Here is a 7,957-nt window from a genome sequence, read left to right as displayed (position 1 = left end):
ATACGAACTGTGATAAAACTGTATTACTTCTTGTATTAAAAAGGACTACAGTTTTTGATACTCATGTACGATCATTTACGATCTCAGCCACATTCGTCTCATTAGGTGTAACTTTGATTGAATGTGGCTCAAAAATTGAGTTCGAATGCTCAATTTTCTAGGCTATAACATGAGACGGTGGATACACACGAGGCGGTTTCTTTACGATATTTTTCTTTTCTGCCAAGCACGAGATGAATTAATAGAAACAAATGAAGCTCATTAAAACTCAGTGATACTTGCTCGAAAGCACAATCTTTGACTAAGACCTTAATAAAAATAATATTTCTTTTCTTTTTCTTATTCTAATATTCCATCTACTGAGCCATCGCGGCTTAAAATCATAAGAACAACGTTAAGTGTGTACGGCCAAAGGAACTTATTTTGGTACTCGAGTAACTCGCTTAATATGAGGATACGATAAAGTTTAATCTGATGCCTCAAAGTTTTATTGATATCTTCATAAAAAGTATGCCGAGACAAATACAGATAATCCTATTTTATCTTTGATATGTGTAAATGATCTCTGTTTGCTGATGATCATTACTTTTTAAAGTTCAAACCCTCTCTGAGCATGTGAGCTCGTGCTCAGGATGTACACCAACTGAACAGAGATGCCCAAGCTGCCCTCCGAATTCTAGGAGTGCAATTTTGCGCTCCACACTGTTCGGTGCAAGCATAGCAGGTATCATACGGCAACCTTTTCCAACCTCGTTGTGGAGTTCTGCAACACAGGGAGGCTGAACTCCAACTTGAACGCCATTCACTTTCACCTTGGGCGAAACTAGCCTTGCTCTGTCTTATCGAGACCCAGATATCCTCTCAGCTGTTACCACTTTTCTTTACTATCCAGGGAATAAATTGGAACATTCCTCTGTATCATGGGCGTTTACGTGAGGGATGATATTTGCTCTAGTCACCTCGGCTACCTTGAAGAGCGGGATCTATCCATTATCTGGCTGCCTGTAGATTACGAAAGACTAGTTGAGTTCGTCTAACTAACTATACATTCCGTGCTGCAACAAATTCCATCCCGAGAAATCGAATTCTTGAAGATTTTAATACCCAATACTCTGAATGGCTTAGATCATGCACTACCGATCATGACTTCGCTTTAGCATATGATTTTACAGAACTGGTCACCTCGGACAACGCGTCAGCAATAGAAGTTTCATCACCATCTAGATGTCCCAAAAACCGCGTTTTCTGGCTCTAACAATCACTCTGTCGAACCAGCTTTCGCTTGCGGTTTTTCCGGATCGATATGACGAATATCTTAAAGACAAAAAATCTAAATTAGTTCTGTAAAAAATGGTGAACGAAATCAAGAAATGTGAAAAATCACCGGACCATGTGGTGATTACCTCTGATAACGTATAATGGACACTCGATGAGACGGGACCTCACAACGCCGAACTAGAAGTATCGTTATCTCATGTTAACTAGCTTATACTCGGATTATCTGATGGCTGAAGACAGAAAGATGATACGGTAATCCTATTTAGGTAATTTATCTATCTATATATCTCTTAGACTAAGTCATCCTGGGATCTCATCGTTGATCTCATTGTGGAGTTGTGGGAACAGCATTGTTGGCAGTAGTGTAGAACTATGAGACATCGGAGCACTCTGACGACGTATCAAAAGCCATCTACTAAGTTATTGCAAAGACCATCAGACCGATGATGTTATGGGAGACTTAAATATTAATGCAGGATAACAAAAAATAGGCGAACAGAAAATCAAACCTTGCGGCTGCAAAAATTTCCAGGCAAATACTGGAATTCGATTTAACGCTAGACAAAGTCACCGCCTTGTTCGCAACACTTTAAGAAGTGACCACAAAGCTGGAGAATCGCTTATTATAATATTTATTGCACAACCAACAATGTTTAAAAGTAACTAAGCAGGTTAAACTATACGTGCGAGAATTACGAATGATGAACGAACTGTCAAAAATGATCGCAATCAAAAGAACTGATAAGAAAACGACAAGAACAACCAAAAACTGTAAGTATGATTGTTACCCTGGTTTGAGGAATAAGTAATTAGTCCCGAGAAGAAGCTGGCTTTTGATATTGTACTGTTTGACAGATTATGCCGATGACCGAAGAGGATAATTAAGCCCTTATATTAGCCCTTTTGTGATTACAATCTGTAATAATATGACTCTATCGAAATCTGGTCAAGTCAAAGCGGAAGTTTTATATCGTAGAGAGGTAAAGAAAGGTATGTATAACGCCACTACAAAGATATTTGTAAAGACAACTGGATTTGTCCGTAAGATGAAAGCGATTTAATTCAACGCAACTGTGAGTCGGGGTATATCTTTAAAAGGCGTCTTCACTGGATTTGACTGAATATGAAATCAAAGTAAACGGCAAGTAAATCACATCTTTTTGCCGACTATATTATCATCATTGCAGAAGACGTAACTAGATTTCTAATTACGTGAGAAATTAATATTTTTGATTAACAAGTTATCAAAATAACTTGCAAAATTAGGAAACTGAAGTGGAATTATTTGAAAAAAAAAAGCAAAATATATGTTGGACACATACATATGTAACCGATGCCAGTTGGAGTAGACGAGTCCTAGACTGGAGTCTGCGAATCGGTAAACAAATCGTAGGGTGCCCTCCAGCCATTTGAATCGATAGCCTGAAGAAGGTGACGGAACCCGACTGGATGTGAAACGCGAAAACCTGGAGCTTTGGCACATATTGTGGACATATTGTGGACCTTTATCCAACATAGAGACAACGATTCGATTTTCAAGCAGGATATACATATATATAAATTGTATATGATTATTACGTGTATGTATATACGATTACTGTAAAGGATTACTACTGAGTTACTAGCCAGTTTTTCTCCGTATAATTTACATTCCTAACCGGTAATAACATTCTGAAACGATGTGACAATTATACCTACTTTTTTTAAGTATGTCTATTCTTAATAAATGACAAATTTAATCAAAAGTCCTAAGCAATCTCTCAAGAAGTTAGCCTGTTTTTAGTTTAATGCATACTTACATTTCTTTAAATAAGAGTAGATACAAATGTGGGAGTTAATGCAATTTTAGAATAAACAAAACCCTTAAATCGATTGTCACTTAATCCACAAACTCAATAATTAAAAGTCCTGAAACTACAAACCAAAAAATATAAAACTGAAAATTGAGTTCGAGTAATTTACAACGCTCAGCGCATTTTATACTTAACAGCGGACGACCTCCTATTCTCTCCTAAAGGGCACGCTAGATTATCTAACACAACGGTTTGTGTTCGATTTACTCATTTTTAATTAAATTACATTTAATGTTATTTCTACGTCTTATTACCCTTTTTTAAATATTTTTTTCAATGATTATATGAACACTATTAAATATATTAGATTAATATTACTATTTATTTACTTTAATTTTGTTTAATAAAACAAAAACATAAATACAATTCATATAGCTGTATTAACGTGAACTGAATTGAAATATAAATGGTCTCATTTATATGATACCATTGTTGTTTTTAATCTCGCCACCTACTTAAGAGATAAAAGCATAAAATTGTTGTAGCTCCTTTTATTGAAGTAAAAAGCGTGCGGATGCTCCTTATAAAAATGTAGGATCTTGGAAAAAGATCATGCTTACCCGAAGTGGGTGGCTGCCCCCCTTCTGATTTATGGTAACATGTCGCCAGGAGCGCGTACGGCAAGCTCGCTTTTTGTCATTAACTGATTTTTATTCTATTTCCTTTGCTGCCCGACAATTTCTACGTAACAAATAATATTATTTTCTTATTTGTTGATGTTATTTATTAAGATACCCAATGAAACTATAAGTAATTAAGATACCTACTTTTGAGATATTAAAATTTGTACGTTCTTAGTTTTCACAGTTAAATACAGATGGCGCTATAAATATTATAGTTATGGTTTCTTTCATTATTAAATATAGATTAAATATCAATATATTTTAACGTTATATTCAAATTTAAAATACTAAAATTACGTAATTTATTATACGATGAATGCGTATTTAATTTAATATAATAGCGCCATCTATCGTGGAATAGGAAAAACCGAAATTCGTATTTAACTAACATAAAACTAGGTCAAAATTAAAAAGTATGTAGGTGTTCGGTGTTTCTATTTACTGTGAAAATAAATTTAAACAAAGTTATATTTCAGAGTGGGTTTGTTACGATATCTAATTCGCATTTAAACCCAGAACTGATCTCGAAAACATAAATTTTCAGATCGTAAGCCAAAAATACAACAAGTTTATTTTATCAATTCTTAAAATAAAATAAATGCAATATCTCAATAAAAGTATTAATATCGTGCAGGGGAATTTTTCTTGTGCGCCATCTACTAGCAAATAGCTATAACGCTTAAATATAGCCTAATAGTTCTTACTAAAACCAATAGGTGGCGTGCAATAAAGTTAAATACATCTTACAAACGATACATTAAACACTCTTATTTTCTCATAAATGGTAAGTTGTGTTTTAAAAACATTTTTTTTTATTTATTAAAATTTCAAATCAATAAATTAAAACATAGTTCAACTTATTAACATGAAATAAAAAAGGTACGTATACTTATATATTAGCTTGAAAAGTGCTTCTTCTTCGGCGTAATTTTATATAGTTTTTAATTGCATTAAAATAATTAATTACAATAAAATAATAATACTCTACTTATTCATAAAAAATAATAATTAATATGAATGTGATATCATTTCTTATTTTATCTGTTATTGTAACACTCGCTCACTATTTTACACTTTGTAATAGTAATACAAGTTTTAATACGCGGCTGCACTCACGTATTTGCCAGTCGTAGGTTGTGTTGTACGCATTGACTTATACATATACTACTAGCTGTGCTGTCCGGTGCTAAGATTTGTACACTAAGTTACGGTCAATTGGCCACAACTTATTTATTCGAATGCGAGCGACCGAGAGGATTTGACAATTGTTGAAAACAACAATTTATATGTATTTTTAAGATCTTGACATTATTATTTCGTTATTTAATTTTATTAAATAACGAAGGCTAAATATGTTACTTTAAATTATTTTTTAATTATGATCAATGTATTTAAGTATTATGCCATACTTATGTTCATATAAAATATATGTTTAATATGATAAAAAATACAACATACCAAAATTATATACCAATATTTAATTAAAACAATTGCACTGATTCTTTCTAAATACAGTGCTGGTATTTCATCCGGCATTATGAAAAAATATTGCGATAGTAAGTGTCGGTATAGCATTACCCAGCAAATGCTATTCATGTATGATCGGTTTCATATGGTCAGGTCAACTAGCAAAATTAAGAAATAATCACCTCGTTGTTCTTGAGGCTAGTTTATAATCCTGTCTATCACTGGGTTCACATCTGAGGATACCAATAATAGCTATTTTCTATGACACAATCAAAGTAGCAGCCCGAAGTGGGGATAATGACCATTTAGATTTGATTTAAGAATAAACAAACTATCGGATTACTTAATAAATAAATAAAACTAAACTAAACTTTCGTAATTTAAATATCTTCTAAAGGCATCGATATTGATTCAAATGTTTCTCCGCTCGTGTTTTATTGCCGTCCCATTAGTAGATATAGCAGTAGTAGAAAATAAGAATTAAATATTCAGGAAGACGTTATTATAATTTAATGTACGAAATTATTTCTATTGATAGTGGATGGACCTGCTACTGATTGGACTGATTGGACCTGAGTCCGTTGGGGTTTTGCTCCTCAAAAAACGTTTTGCTTTTCGATGCCGTACACGTAAGCACTGTGTGGCTCCAAATAAAATTGAGGGAATGCAAGGAATAAGGGAGTTATGCGGCTGCGTTTGCTCCATCTAACTTTTGAATCTTACAATTAAATCATTGGTTTTAGCTGTAGACAAAGATGATTCTCTTCCGTTTCACTAGATCAACTATCGCCCATCGCAATATTTGAGCGAGTTTTAATCCATAAACCCTTGGCGTACCTAGAAACGAACGATTTTCTGCCTAAGCAGCAAGCAAGAGATATCCTAGCACAGCTCACTTATATTTGGGTGCAAGTGTATTGAATAACAATGACCTTTCCGTGAGGCCTTTCCGTCAAAAATATAAAAAGTATAACTCGCTAGTATTTTCAGTAATTTTACTCAACATCAGTTTGCGACGTGCGTTTTGTGACTAAACGTCGGTTTTTGTAGGGATCGATCTTTTCGAGTAGTGGTCGATGGCTTCTCTTTAAAAGTGTTAAGCGCTAATATTGGTATTCCTCGGGGACTTTTTTTTCCAGCACTCATTTTACTCCACAGCAATGATACGAGAAACCCGACAAAAAGATCTTTGTTGACGAGAAAATGCCTGCGAAGTGAATTACAATAAACACAAATTCATCACATGACTATCAGGGTCTTTGCCGACTTGAACTCGAGCCTGGTTTTATCTACTGTGTCATCTCGGCTCTATTTAAGATATACACCTTAATAAAACTTAAATAAATCACATATATAACTTAAACCTAATTAATTCGCATATAATTGCATAATATATAGTGCCACCGATTTATCCGTATATACGATGTGCCTAACTAAAAAATTCATAATTTGCTAGGTTAACTAAAAATAATAGCGTTTGTGTGCTAAAGATATTACAAAGCTAAGGAATTCTTAGTTGATTAATTAACATGCCTTGGGAATTATATGATCGCCTCCACGCTGTTTCAAATAACGAAACTATATTTTTTCGTTATTGTAAGAAAACAATAATAACAAATTTTAATAAATTAAAAGGAAAAGAATATTAAAAAACAAGCTTATATTTAAATGCGCTAAATAGAAAAAAATAAACTTTTACAATTAAACTTTTACTGTTGACTTATACCTAATGTCATTTTACATTTGACACATTTAAAACAATTTATGTGATATAAAAACTTGTCACGAGATTTAAGTACTCGTATTTACTTATAATACGTAAATTATTTAATTTACTTATTTATCTACACAAGTAAATCATTTAAAAACTTAATTTTGCACTTATCAGTAAAGAGCCCTGCAGTGCTCTGAGTATACTATGCCGAAGCCCAATCCTTAATTGCACAATGTGATGCAGTTGAATTCTAACCAAACGTCTTTATGAGGATTGCTGGTCTTCATGAAGTTGGTTTCGTGCGGCTTGGTTACTCATACGAGTGCCTGTAAATCGGCGTTACACATTTTGTATGGTCCATGTGATGGACGTACGCTCTATTCGTGTGGTCAACTATATACTGGCCACCGGTACCGGTAATGACGTCTGGTAACACTACAAATCTCCTGGTACCAGTTGCAAACATTTTGAACTACTTGCTGTTAATATCCTACCAATAAACCTACAGCTTGCTGACTGTAGGTCTCCTGGATCAAGGAGACCTACAGTCGCAAATGTAATTTAAGAGACATGAACTTTTTGCATTGTTAGTCAAACAAACATTTATCAGAAAACATCACATAGACAAAATTTTCAAGTGCGTTCAAATTAAGAGATAAAAACAATTTTTAAGAGAACCAACTTGATACAATTGTGACACTAAGGAACCCATACATATAAACAAGAGCAAAGTTAACCAACTGTATAATTTTATAAGTGGCCCTTATTTTGGCCTGAGTAGTCGTAATGACAGCCGCGAATACCGCGGGTTGGGACCACAACCCTATGTTCCAGTTATCTTTTTGATGTTATCCCTCATTGCGTTACTTGGAGCGGTCTCTGCCTTTCAAATGAAGGTCTTTCTGATTTAAGTCATGAATGTTTAATTATAAATTCATTTTTTATGTAATAATCACTGCGAAACAGCAGTGATTATTACACAGAACACAACTAAATTTATATATCCTCTGTATAAATACTAA

This window comes from Vanessa tameamea, chromosome 7, assembly GCF_037043105.1.
Source record: "Vanessa tameamea isolate UH-Manoa-2023 chromosome 7, ilVanTame1 primary haplotype, whole genome shotgun sequence".
NCBI lineage: Eukaryota > Metazoa > Arthropoda > Insecta > Lepidoptera > Nymphalidae > Vanessa > Vanessa tameamea.
Note: the sequence above shows the minus strand (reverse complement) of the source record.